General features: G+C 40.7%; 1 long non-coding RNA gene across 1 annotated transcript in view; it reads left to right on the plus strand.

The window, feature by feature from the left end:
* The first annotated feature begins 2588 nt into the window (after positions 1-2588).
* LOC132666686 (uncharacterized) overlaps positions 2589-14827 on the plus strand; it is a 149886-nt gene continuing 137647 nt past the window's right edge. Inside the window, exons 1-2 of the long non-coding RNA XR_009604789.3 lie at positions 2589-3049; positions 3888-4095. This is a non-coding gene — a long non-coding RNA (uncharacterized LOC132666686). The remainder of the gene's footprint in view (positions 3050-3887; positions 4096-14827) is intronic.

Genomic DNA, 14827 nt, shown 5'->3' on the forward strand with positions numbered 1-14827 from the left:
GGAATCCACAATACGACTCAAACTGTAAAAAGATGGTTTTAGGGGCTGTTTTGAGAATATACGACAGAAGGTCAGGGAGAAACAAGGTGACCAGTAATCTAATGTTGCAGTAATCCAAGCCGAAGAAGACAGAGGCTTTGATCTGTTGCCAGGGAGGTGATGAGAAGGTGTCCCGTTCTGAAAAAAGAGGTTCAGGCCAGATATACGGATATGGGAGTCGTCAACACGTACCTACATTTTGCCAAAAGGGAAGCAGCCACTGGCCACACAGAGCTATTTCCATTAATTAATTTCAATTAATTAAAACAGAATAAAAATGCAGCGCCCCTGTCACACCAGCTTAGCCTTATTTCAAGGGTTCGACATCTGCGTGTGGTGAGTGGCTACTGATTTGGACCCTGCAGGAAGATCTGTTGGGCGACACTGATACATTTAGGGTTCTGACCTACTGTCTCTCAAAGCAACTGTCTGCTAGATGCCTCCACAGCATAATTCGCCTGTGGTATTGATGTCAAATAAGCGTCGTATACAAAACCCGGTGAGTAATTCTTGCCTGCAGTCTTCAGCAACCCGGCTTCCCGTTCACCAGCCTGCTTCGGCTTCATTTCTGCTCCCCCGGTGAATGGAATCACCCTCCGTCCTGCTGCTGTCCCAACCTCGAGGTCACTCCTTAATCTTCCTGTCCCCGCCGACCTCTGTCACTTCCAGTTCAACAGGTTGACCTGCTCTCCCTCCAGGTCGTATCCTGACCACGACCACCTCTTGCCACTTCTAGCATATCATCCTTTGCTGGACAATCCAGACGCCTAAATTAGTGTTTTTCAAGTTTCGCTGTATATTAGAATCCCTTGGGAGTTTAAAGCCAAAACAAAGTAAGAAAAAAAAAAAAAACCAACAAAAACGTGTGGGCGCTACTCTACGCACCCAGGTGGGGCTTGGCTTTGTAAAAGCTTCCCGGGTGCAACCAGGCCTGAAGACCGCCCTCACCCTATCATCCTCCACCCCTTTCCATGGTCTACTCTTTCACATAGGAGCCAGGGTGACCTTCCTAAATAATACACCGGATCACGTCATTCCCTCTCTTGAAACTCTGGGCGGTCTCTCATTGCCCCGGGAAGAATTTGAAACTCCTGACCCTACGAGATCTGGCATTGCTTAGTTTCTCCGGCCTGCTTCTGCCTGGCTGACCCCCATCGTTGTCACCGTCTCTGAGAGGTCCTGCGTCCACCTCGTGGTAACCAGCCCTTTGCGTCCCCTGAACCTGTCCCAATCACCCCCCTTCCCGATGCCCAGGATCCTTGTCTTGATGGAACATATTGCCGGTTGCAGTGATCGTATTCCTTCCTTTCCTTGCCCGCCCATCCCCCTAGCTTGAACAAAAGCTCCATGAGAGCAAGGAACTTTGCCGTCTTTTATCCGTTTCCTCCCGACAGGAACTGGCTGTCGACAAATCAATATTTTTTAACGCTCCCTTCATTTAATACATATTTTTAAAGATTCATTTCAGAGTCTTCAGAGAAGAGATGATGACAGCTACGATGAGGATGATAAGGATGATGATGATGATGATGCAGGAATTGCTCTGATTTATAAAGAGCTTACTCTGTGCCAGGCTGTGTTTATTCCATCATGGCAATAGCCCTCTGAGATGGAGATCATGCACCCATTTTACAGATGAGAATATTGGGATTGCAACAAGCTAAGTAATTTGAGTAAGACCACCAAGGTGGTAAGTGTGAGAAGCCAAAAGGGAACCTGGGTCTGCCTGAGAACAAGGCCCCGACTCTTCAAACACACACACACTTGCGGCCATTGAATAAATACTTATGAAATAAACAGAACACTTAGTGCTTATGTTGGAAAGTTGTCAAACACTGATGCTTTGTTTATGACTAGGAAAAACAATAACCTTCGCCTCACATCCCACCGTTGCCTCTTTCTTGCCCCGTGGGGGACTCCAGGGCTGTCCCTCATTCTTGTTGCCAGTTATTCCTGCAACACGCAGTTCTAGCCTAAAGAATTCCATCTCCTAGCAGCAACGAGGGTTACTTGCAGCCTCAATGATCTTCTTTTGAGCGAGGGAAAAAATCCCCTAACTTTGTAACACAGCCCAGCGATGCATGAGAAGCCTTTGTCAAATCCTGGGCAGGGGGAAAAGGAAAATAAAAATACCGTTCTCCTCTGGAATGTCTCCTAGGACTAGTGAAAAATGCTAATTCTGACAACAGCACCATCATTTAAAAATCAAAGCACCTTTGAATTATATTAGAAATGAGAAGAAAATGGGAAGTGGTGAAAGAAAATAATTATGTCCTCGCAATCTGGCAATATCTTAGCCCCTCCAGCTCTGTTCTCCTGCTGTATGCCGCCGCAGATACCCTCCCAGGAGGGACTTTTTTTCCCCCCTGAGTCCGGAGACCTGCTTTGTGTTCAGGTTGCACGAGGAGGGAGAGGGACGCCTGGCTTTTCTTTATTCCCCCCAGAACAGGCTGATGGGAAGTTGGAGCCTTCCTTCCTGTCTTGAAACAGCTCCCACGGTGCGGTGTTTCTATTTCTAATTACTCCGAGATGAATGTGCAGCCGTGCGCTTTGCAAGGGCAGCCTCGCCTCGACGGGCCGCATCGGCGGCTCGGCGAGCTCCAGGGCCGAGCGGGCCCGAAGATGTGAATTTCTGCTTCCGGGAGCACGCAGCTCTGCGCCCCCGGCCCGGCTCGCGTGGCCCCCAGCACGACGTGGGCGCTTTGGGGCGCGCTCCGGGCAACGGGAGCGGAGTCCGCGGCGCGCTGCCTGTCCCCGGGCACGGCCGGCTCCCACGTCCCCGGCCCCATTCAGGCCGCCGAGGCCGCGCCGCCTCGCTCGGCCCCCAGATTACGGCCCCGGCGGCGCCCCCAGCCGGGGAGCGGGGGGCGGGGGCTGCGCGCCCAGCCTGCGGCCCAGATGGCGGGCCAGCCCCGCGCGGGGACACTTTCTCAGGCTTTCAAAAAGAGCACTTTCTTTCCTGCCTAATATTTAGCTCCTTCAAATGCAAATGGAGAGGTTTCGCTCCAAGGTTAGCATAACAATTATGGGAAAGCTTTAAATCTGATGCGTTTGTTTACACGATGAAAGGCGGGCAGGATCCGCGAGCCGGAGGCCCCGGCTTCTCAGCAACTATTTTCCAACTAGTGAGCTGCAAGTCAATTTGAGATCACAAAGAAAACCAATTTATGTGACGGCGTGGGCTAATTTTGGAGGGAGTTCTCCATTGTTGTCGATGTGCGGGTTTTTTTTTTTCTTTCTTCTTCTTGTTTTTAAATGACCGCTGCTGAAATAGTGATTTCCCCCCCTCCCCCCTTTTTAACGGTGAAGTCCGGGTGAGGTAATTGGTGTTGGTGACAGGCAGGAAGGTCTTCATTACCCTGGACGGTGGGAACGGGGGTGGGGTGGGCACAGGTAGAGGATTTTCCAGGCACTTGGTGGGGTGTTGGCCCAGCGTGCAGAAAAGTCTCTTTTAGTTTGCTACAGTTTAGAACATTTTCTTAAAAAAAAAAAAAAATATATATATATATATATATATATATATATATATATAATCATTTTTCTGCGATTCAGTCTTAGACATTTTCTTTTATTATTTTATTTTATTCTAATTTTTCGTATTTCGACAAGGTGTTGTTAAGTACCACTGATGGGTATCAGACTAAGACTTAAGGGGAATGATATTTTCTCACTCACTATAAGTGCATTCATTTCCAGATGCTGACAGTGAGGCCTCGCCCCGCCCACTGGAGATGACCCAGGTCTGCCTGGAGAAAGGCCTGGTGACCAGCAAGAAAGAAATCTCAGGCCTAGTTTCCTTTTTTTAAAACTGTCTCTCTCTCTCTCTTTTTTTTTTTTTTTACTCTTAGATGTTCCAGGAGACTTTTCTAGACCTTCCTCCTGGGGCCCTCCTCCACCTGTCACTTCGGGAGATGCTGTGAGGTCTCAGCCTCCTAGGTCTTCCTCACCTGAGACCCAAGAGAGATTGGAGACCCTTGGGAGCTCATTAAATCTTTCAGCCGCATTGACAATATATTGGCAAATGCTTCGCGACCCACTAGGATCTACAGTGCCTAGGTATTTAACAACATTATACCATTTGGGGAGTATTTATTGACCAACATAAATATGCCGTTATCAATGTTAAGATGAAGCTACAAAACCTCCCCCTTCCCCCTGCAGTGTTTCTACAGGTGAGCGGTAATGCGTGTCCTAACAGTGGGACCACAGCAAGCGTGTGTGTGCTATCACCTAACAGGTACAGAGCAGTGGTTTGCAACTCGAGTGAGGCCTGGAGTTGCCCGAGGGTCTTGTTAAAACACAGATGGCCGCACGTCCCCTCCAGAGTGCGCAAGCAGGTCTGAGGTGCAGCCTGGGAATTTCCATCCTCACAAGTTGCTTGGGGACGCTGATGCCTTCTTTCCGAGACCAGTCTCGGAGAAGCCCAGCCTAAAAGATTCATAGAAGTGTATAATTGTGAGCGAACCCAACATGATAAAAGAGTTGCCTTTTTACAAGAATGGCTTAGAGGAAAACGATAGCGACTGATGAACCATCCACGCTAGAAATTAAGTGAGATTGAGGAACTATTCTTAAATATTTCTCAAATATAGGTGTTTAAAGATTGTTGGCTTGACCTACATGGGAACTCAAAGTGAGTCAAATCTTCCTGAGTAATAGATAAGAGTGTTTTTCTGAACACCATTCAGGTCTGCTAGGCAGATGAATGGGGTTCCTGAGGGATGGTGGTATATTCATGCAATATATTTGTTTTCTCATATTGAGACGCTCGAGGTCTGCTGCACTGAACTTGCCCCTTGGCCATCTTAGCACTCATGCCTCTTTTCTTAATTATCCTAGTCTTGGTTTCTTCCTGAATGTTCTCTTTCCCTGAAATCCTCCTCAGGCTCCTTCTCCTTTGTTAAGACAGCTCTTCAAACCCAACTCCTGAATAAACCTTCAAGACAGAGAGAGATTTTCATGAAAACTTAACCATTAAAAAAAAAAAAAAACTCTCATAACTCCCTTATTCATCTAACCATTTGATATAATTGAACATACTTTACTTACTGGCTTATGTTTTAGTGTCTGTATTTGATCTTGGGGTCTTTAATATGTACATTTTCTCTCTCTCTCTGTCTCTTTAAGACACAGAGTGTGAACAAGGGAGGGGGCAGAGAATTTTTTTTTCTAAGTTTATTTATTTTGAGAGAGAGAGCACTAGCAGGGGAGGGGTCAGAGAGGAGCAGAGAGAGAGGGAGTCAGAATCCCAAGCAGGCTTCGAGCTGTCAGTGCAGAGCCTGACATGGGGCTCGAACTCATGAACCGTGAGATCATGACCTGAGCTGAGATCAAGAGTTGGACACTCAACCAGCTGAGCCACCCAGGCTCCTTAGAGAGAGAGGGAGAGAGAGAATCTAAAGCAGGCTTGACCCTCAGTGCAGAGCCTGACATGGGGCTTGATCCCATGACCCTGGGTCATATCTGAGACGAAATCAAGAGTTCCCAGGTGCCCCTTCTATTTGACTTTAAATTGCATATCCTATGAGGGAGAGACATTTAAATAAATAAATTAATTAATTAATTTAAAATTAATTTAAATGTTATTTACTTATTTATTTAAATTCACGGTAGTTAACAAGTTAATTAACATTGGTTCAGGAGTAGAACGCAGTTACACTTACATATAACACCCAGTGCTCATCCCAGCAAGTGCCCTCCTTCATACCCATCACCTGTCAAACTGTCCCCCCCACCCCCCTCCCCTCCAGCAACCCTCAGTTGTTCTCTGTATGTAAGAGTCTCTTATGGTTTGCCTCAATCTCTGTTCTTATCTTATCTTTCTTTTCTTCCCCTATGTTCATCTGGTTTGTTTCCTGAATTCCACATATGAGTGAAATCATATGATGTTTTAATTCTGAGGTTTCATAGTCACTGGTATAGAGCCACACATAAATAGACACGTAAAAACAAGTTATTTTGATGATGACGTCTCAATTAGGAACTTGACATTAAGTTAGGTTCTGTTTACCTGCTAGGAAAATATGGTTGAAGATAGATCTTCTGTATGAAGTCATACTGTGTTAGCCACTTGACCATGGACACATGCCATTCAAGTTGCAAGACAAATAGTAACCTGAAATTACAGGAGGAATTTTTCTCAAGTCATATTTTTATATGCATTAAGGAAATATAACGCTCAGGAAATCATATGTAAATTGTTCCGTGAAATAAATGAACCGCTAAAATTGATCTTGGTTGACCAGGTATCACGACATGCCGGAGAACGTTGTTCTGGGGACCAGGTGCTTCCCAGTGACTAGTTTTGTGACATTATATGTTGCGGGCGGAGGGTGATGCTGTTGAATGTACTTTGTTGAATAAGTCATGTTACCCATCTTTCGATGACAAGCACGAGGGGTGGGTGATCCTTGGGGTTCTTTCTGGATTACGTGTATAGCATCTGCTTGGATTTCCTTCAACCACATAATGCAAGAGGGTCAGCTCTGGTTTAAACAGGTGCCTCTATTATGATAATATTGTCAACACCTTTTAAAATTATTGTCATCTCCTCTACATATGTTGCAGTCTCCTTGGATTTGCGGAAAATGCTATGTTGATTGTTTTTCATTGTAAAGGAGCCAATTTCTTTGAGCAACTGCTCTTTCTACCTGAGCACTCAAGTCATTGAGGAGACATTTAATTTAGGGACGGAGCAGAATTTCTTTACCCTTGCTGTTATCCTGTGTTACAGCTGACTGCTTTAGTGCCAATAAAATGCTAAGGGCTCTGGTTTTTACTGGGCAAAGCACTGAGTGGCAAAGTCATTCCTATTAAATATTAACATCATTTACTAAGAATATAATTAGAAATAAAATAAACTGGCACATAAAATTTGTATCTTAATCATCCTCTGCTCTTGGTTCAGGTGTTGAAAAATTGTTTTCTTCGTCCTAAATATAGAGTTAGGATTTTAAAAGCATTAAGCTGTCATCCCAGGGAGGCAGTGGACATTTCCACAGGTATCTTAAGACACTTGAATTTTTTGGAAGTCAAGTGCAGCTCGTGACAAGAAACGTGTGTGTGTGTGTGTGTGTGTGTGTGTGTGTGTCTTTGTTGTGCGGCAGGGAGATGGAGGTGAGAAGCCGATGAGAGAAAGTGGAAAATGATGAAACAAATGGGGCTCTAGAGTATTTTCTAGTTTTGAAATAAAACTGTGGTTTGAGTCCAGTGGGCCAGTTGTATATAAATATAGCGTAGAGGGCAGATATCCAGAAATAACAGATTTTAATCTCCAGAGGGAGAGGGAGAATTAACCAGAGAAGAAGCCTTTGAACCAGGGCACTCCTTTAGCTAAGAATGGTGAGCCTTGAATGCACTTTCCGTTGTATTTCTGTTTTATCTACCAATTCTCCCGATGGTAGACATCTTCGTTGTTTTCATTGATTTTTGCTGTTATAAATAATGCCACAATGATCATCATTGTGCTTATCTCCTGGTGCAAAGACGTCATATTATCTCTAGGGCATCTTCCTTTTATGATGTATTATTAATTTCTATTCTGCTTGATCTATAATTTTTGTTAGCAAATTAGTAATCCGTAAACTGATACCCTGTATTTTTCTTTCCCAGGTAATTTTCTACCCTTCTACTTTTTTTTCTTTTTGAGAGAGAGAGAGGGCGGGGCGGGGGGGACGGGCAGAGGGAGAGAGAGAGAGAATCCTCAGCAGGCTGCACACCCAGCACAGAGTCCGATGCAGGGTTCCATCCTTCCACCCTTAGATCGTGACCTGAGTTGGAATCAAACATCAGATGCTTAACAGACCGGGCCACCCCAGTGCCCTGTGTTTAAAATCAACTATTAGGAGCATTCTCATACAAATCCTATGATGACTGTATGCATTACAAGTAATCATTCTCACTCTGTGACTGGGATTTTCATCCTTTTTTAGGCATCTTTTGATAAACAAGTTCTTGGCTACAAATGACTTACCAATCATTTTCTTTATGGTTTCATTTTTTGTGTCTTGTTTCAGAAATCCTTTTTCTCAAAAAGACATTGTCACATTCTTTTTATAAAAGTAGTAAGCCCTCGATCAGTCTGAAATTGTTTTTTTTATGAGGTGTGAAGGAGAGATCAGGTTCCATTGTTTGCCCTATGGGAACAACAGGCTACCCCAGCGTGATTTATGAAATAGCTCCTGCTTTTCTGTTGGTGTCCGATGTCACTTCTGTCATATACTCAGTGTGCGCGTTCGTCTGGGTCTGTTTCGTGGCTCTCGGTTGTGTAGTATTAGTTTATTTGATGATACATGCCCTAATTCTGCACCGTTTTAATGAAAAACTGGCTTCTTAGTCTTTTGGCAGAGGATAAATTCTCACCTGACTCCTCTTCCAGAGTGTCTTGACCGTTTTTGGTCTTTTGCTCTTTCATGCACACTTCAGAATTAGTGTGTTAATTCCTGTATAAGGCCTCTTCTGAATTTTGGTTGAAATTGCCGTGACTGTATGGCCCAAACTGGGGAGAACGGACATTCTCGCCATGTTACCGTGTTGAATGATGTGGTCTGTAAATATGATAAATCTCTCCATTTACTTACCTCTGCCTTAATGTCTTTGAACAAAAGTTGGTAAGTTTTTCCGAAAAGTCTCATGTGACTTTCGTTCTGGATACTTTATATTCGGCGCTACTGAAAATGGCATATTTGAAATAATGAAAGGCTCTACGTGTCGCTATTGTACAGAAAGGTAATTGGCTTTTATGTAACAACCACATCTAGCAACTCTGAACTGTCTCACTAAATTTGCTAATTTATTTGTAGATTCATTTGGTTACTTGTAAACCATACAAAAATCGTCATACAAGACAATAATAGTTTTATTTTTTCCTTTCTTTATGGCTTTAACATTTCATTTCCTTTTTCTCTTTTTCTTCTGCTTTTCTTCTTCCCTTCCTCTGTGCACCTCTCCCTTGCTGCCTCCCTTCCACATCTTTCCTTCTCCTGCTGTATACCTTCCTGACCCCCACTACCCTGTCCAACCATTTTTATTGCACTAGATAGGACCTTAGGGATAGCATTAAATAGAAATACTGACAGCAGGCAAATATACCTTATCCATGATTTCCGAAGGAATCCTTAACGTTTTGCCACTAAATATGATGTGAGTTGTAAGCTTCATGTGTGCACATGTGTAGAAGACAGCCTTTGATAAGAAGGTTCATTACGCCTTTTTGCAGAATGAATGAAGAATGAATATTGAGTTTTATCAAACTTTTCGTCTTTTGAGTTAATCTTATTTCCTTTGTTACTTTGTTACTATTTCCTTTGTTATTTCCTTTGTTACCAACGTAAATTACGTTAATCAAATTTCTAATATTGAACCAACTATACATTCCCTGGCTAAACTAAATTGGCATTTAAAGAATTTTAATTGTGTTCAAAAACATAAAATTTACTATTTTAGCCATTTTTATTTTTATTTATTTTTTAAAATATTTATTTGTTTTTAGAGAAACAGAGAGCGTGAGTGGGGGAAGAACAAAGACAGAGGGAGAGAGAGAATCCCAAGCAGGGTTCTTGCTGTTAGCACAGAACCCGACATAGGACTCGATCTCATGACCAGTGAGATCATGACCTGAGCTGAAATCAAGAGTCAGATGCTTGGGTACTGAGCCTCCCAGGTGCCCCTTAACAATTTTTAAACGTACCATTCAGTAGCGTGAAGTATGTTCACATTGTTGTGAAACAGATCTCTGGAACTTTTTCATCTTGCCAAACTCTGTCCCCATTAAATGACTCCACATGTTCTCCTTCTCTAGGTCGTTGGCAACCCCCATTCTACCTTCTGTTTGCATGAGTTTGACTATTCTGGATACCGCAAGTAAATGGAATCGCAGTGCTTGTCTTTTGTGACTAGTTTATTTCACTTAGCAGAATGTCCTTTAGGTGCATTCATGTTGCAGCATGTGTCAAAATTTTCTTCCTTCTGGGGCACCTGGGTGGCTCAGTCGGTTAAGCATCCAACTTCAGTTCGGGTCATGATCTTATGGTTCATGAGTTCGAGCCCTGTGTCAGACTCTGTACTGACAGCTCAGAGCCTGGAGCCTGCTTCAGATTCTGTGTCTCCCTCTCTCTCTGCCCCTCCCCTGCTCATGCTCTGTGTGTGTGTCTCTCTCTCAAAAAAAGAAAAAAAAAAAAAATTACAAAACATTCAAAAAAGTTTTCTTCCTTTTAAAGATGGAATAATATTCCATTGTATGTACATATCACATTTTGTTTATACATTCATCTGTCTTTGGACTGTATCCACCTCTTGGCCATTGTGAATAGTGCTGCTGTGAATATTAGTTGTGCACACACCTCTTAAGATCCTGCTTTCAAATCTTTTGGATAAATACCCAGAAGCGGAATTGCGGATCATATGGTAATTCTATTTTTAATTTTTGAGGAACAACTATGCTATTTTCCATAGCAGCTGTACCATTTAAATTCCTGCTAGCACTGTAAGAGGGTTCCGATTTCTCTCCGTCCTTGCCAACAATTGTTATTCTCTGTTGTATCAATAGTTGCAGTTCTAAGATGTCTGAGATGATATCTTGTGGTTTTGACCTGCCTTTCTCTAATGATTAGTGATCGTAAGCTTCTCTTCATATGCTTGTAGCACATTTGTAGATCCTCTATTCGAGTTCTTCCCACATTTTTAAATCAGGTTATTTGTGAGTTGTTGTTATGGTTGCTGTTGTTTCATTGTAGGAATTCTTTATATATTCTGTGTATTGACCTCTCATCAGGTATATGATTTGCAAATAAATATTTTCTTTCATTTTGTAGCATGCCATTTTCACTCTGTTGATTGTTGTCTCTGATGAAGAAGTTTTTACTTTTGGTATAGTCCATTTTGGCTATGTTTACTTTTTTTGACTGTGCTTGCTGGATTTGTTTTGTTAATACTTTGTTGAGGGAGATTATATACCCGTATTTATGAGTGCAATTGGCCTGTAATTTTCCTTTTTTATACTTTCCTCTCCTGGGTTTATATCAAAATCATACTAGCCACATAAAATAAGTTGAGGAATGTTTCTTCCTTTTATATTTTCTGAAATATTATGTGTAAGACTGGAATTATCTGTCTATGAATAATGAATTGAACTTCCCTGGGCCTGGTGTTTCATTTATGGGGATATTTTAAACTGCTGATTAAATTTATTTAATGGTTTTAAAACTATTCATGTGGTCTAGTTCTTTAGTCCATTTGACAAGATTTTTATATATATATGTATGTATGTAAATATATGTAAATATATACACATTAATAAATATATTTATAATAATATATATTTATATTTACATATATACATGTATGTATACATATATATATATTTCCCTAAGAATCTATTTCAATGTTTTTGATAGCATAAAGTAGATAATTTTTTTTCCTACTTTTTAAATGTTTGAAGCACCTGTAGTTATGCACCCTTTCCATTTCCATATTGTTTATTTGCTCTCTTTTATTACTCAAGCTTTCCTGAGGTTTGTCAATTAAATTGGTCTTCTCTAAAAGGTCAGCTTCTGTTTGTGATCCTCTATTGTTTGTTTGTTTTTCCTATTTTATTATTTTCTGATTTCTTTTTGTTATTTCACCCCATATACTTTATTTGAGTCCATTCTGTCTTTGAAACTTAAGTTATCTTCTTAGTTCAGTATTTTTTAGCTTTTCCTTCTTTAAAAATACATTTTTTTAATGTTTTATTTATTTTTGAGAGAGAGAGAGAGAGACAGAGTATGAGCAGGGGAGGAGCAGAGAGAGAGGGAGACACAGAATCCAAAGCAGGCTCCGGGCTCCGAGCTGTCAGCACAGAGCCTGATGCAGGACTCGAACTCCCAAGGCATGAGATCATGACCTGAGCCGAAGTCGGACACTTAACTGACTGAGCCACCCAAGTGCCCCTCCTTTTTAATATAGGCATTGAATGCATTAATTTTCTCTCTGCGTGTCATTTTACCAACATTCCTGAGTTACTTAGCATTTTTGTATTGTCTAAGTATATGGTCATTTAAATAAGTTTTCTGCTATTGTTGATTTTTGTGATAATATTATATTTTTATAAAAGAACATTTTATGTTTTTGTCAATGTTCTACATGCAGTTTCAGAAAATGTGTATTTTCCAATTGTTAGGAATAATTTTATGTAACTCATAATCCTGAGGCTACTATTTATGTTCTGTATTCTTATTCACCTCTTTATTTTTGTTTATTAATGGGGAAGGTTTTGTTTTTAATGATTATTATTTATTTTTGAGAGAGAGAGAGAGAGATACAGAGTGTGAGCGATGGAGGGGCAGAGAGAGAGCGAGACACAGAACATGAAGCAGGCTCCATGCTCCAAGCTGTCAGCACAGAACCTGACGCGGGGCTCGAACTCACGGACTGTGAGATCATGACCTGAGCCCAAGTCACATGCTCAACTGACTGAGCCCCTCAGGTAACACTTCACTTGGCTAATAAATGGATGATGTTCTCTAAATGGGAGCATCATGTCATCTGCATATCATGAAAGTTTGACTCCTTTCTTATCAATTTGGATGCCTTTTATTTCTTTTTGTTGTCTGATGACTGTGGCTAAGGCTTCCAATATTATATTTAATAAAAGTGTTGATAGTGGACATCCTTGTCTTGTTCCTGACCTTAGGGGAAAAGCGCTCAGTTTTTCCCCATTGAGCATCATGTTCGACGTAGGTTTTTCATATACGGCCTTTATTATGTTGAGATGCGTTCCCTCTAAATCTACTTTGTTGAGGGTTTTTATTAGGAATGGATGTTGTCCTTTGTCGAATGCGTTTTCCGCATCTGTTGAAATGATCGTATGGTTTTCATCCTTTGTCTCATGAATGTGATGTATCATGTTGATCGATTTGAGAATACGGAACCACCCTTGCATCCCAGGAATAGATCCAACTTGATCGTGGTGAGTGCTAGTATTTTATTAAGGATTTTTCCATCGATGTTCGTCAGAGATATTGGTCCGTAGTTCTTTTTTTTGTCGTGTCTCTGTCTGGCTTTGCTATCAGGGTAAAGCTAGCCTCATAGAATGAATTTGGGAGTTTTCCTTTCTCTTCTATTTTTTTGAATAGTTTGAGAAGAACAGATTTGAACTCTTCTTTAAATGTTTGGTAGAAATCATCTGTGAAGCCGTCTGGTCCTGGACTTTTGTTGGTTGGAAGTTTTTTCATTACTGATTACTGATTCAGTTTCATTCAATTTCATTGCTGGTAATCAGTCTTCCTACTTCAGGTTTGGTGGAGTATATGCTTCTAGAAACTTACCCATTTCTTCTAGGTTGTCCAGTATTCTGTATGTTTAAGTTAAGAATCTTGGGGCATCTGGGTGGTTCAGTCGATTAAGTGACCCATTTTGGCTCGGGTCCGGATCTTGCCGTTGGTGAGTTTGAGCCCCACATCAGGCTCTGTGCTAACAGCTCAGAGCCTGGAGCCTGCTTCAGATTCTGTGTCTCCCTCTCTGTCTGCTCCTTCCCTGCTTGCTCATGCCCACTTGTGAGCTCTCTCTCAAAAATAAATAAACATTAAAACATTTTTTAAAGAATCTTAATCACTCTCTCACTTAATAATATAGTTATTTTAAAATACTTGAAGTCTCATTACTCTTCTGTTGCCTTATTTGCTATTATTTTTCAGTGGCTTTTTGTTTTTCAGACCCCATAAAATAGATGTTATAGTTTTATATATTCAATGTCCTTTCTTTATTGTTTAGGTAACCCAGGTTTACTTTTATTTGTCTTCTTGGGTTTCTCACTGTTATTTTCTGTCTTTCAGACTTTCTTTTTTACTCCGTTTTATTTTTTCTAAATTAAATCCTATTGGTATGTCTTCAGTGAGTCTCTTTTAATAGTATATACTCAGAATTTGTTTGATGCTTTTATTCTGTACACATTCTTAAATTGTAATGTCAGTGAATATAGAATTCTGGCTTGGCATTTATTTTTCCTTAGCGTGTGCTGATTCATTTTGCTCTTTTCTGACTTGTGTCATTACTACTGAGAAGTCAGCCACCTGTCTAATTCTTACTTTCGTTAATTTGCCTTTTAACCTCTGGATTGTTTTAAGATAATCTTTTGTCTTTGGTACTCTGCAGACTTTTGATGTATGTCCAGGTATGAGTTTCTGTTTATTTATCCTGCTCTGGATATATTGAGAATCTGAGAATTTGCATTTTTAAAAAATTCTGAAACAAACTTTAGCCAATATTTCCTTAAATATTATCTCACCCACATTCTCCTTCTATTTCTTTCTAGTACGTTTATTAATAAATATTAGCTTATCTCTTTTTATCACCCATTACTTCGACCTCTTATATTTTCTCTCTCTTTATCCTTCAGGGCTTTATTCTGCATAATTTCTCCAGATTTTCCTTGCCATGCATTGATTTTGTCTTTAGTTTTCTCTTTCCAGTTGTTTCACTTTTCTATTAAATTTTTATTTTCAACTACTATATACTTCCTTCCTTTTTTTGTGATTGAATAATTCTTTATTGAAGCATGCCTCTATTTGGAGAAAATTACATATAATACACATATACATACATTTTATAATTACTTTTGTAAATAATGGGCTATTTTAATTACTCTCACAAATAATGTACTATGGAATTTACAACAGCTTATTTTATTATTTCTTTTTGTTTGGTTGGGTTTTGTTTGTGTTGTTGTTACTGTTTTAGTTTCAAGGTTTTATTTAAAGGATTCCAGTTAGTTAACGTACAATGTAATAGTGATTTTAGGAGTAGAATTTAG

Source organism: Panthera onca, chromosome B2 (genome assembly GCF_046562875.1).
Source record: "Panthera onca isolate mPanOnc1 chromosome B2, mPanOnc1 haplotype 2, whole genome shotgun sequence".
NCBI lineage: Eukaryota > Metazoa > Chordata > Mammalia > Carnivora > Felidae > Panthera > Panthera onca.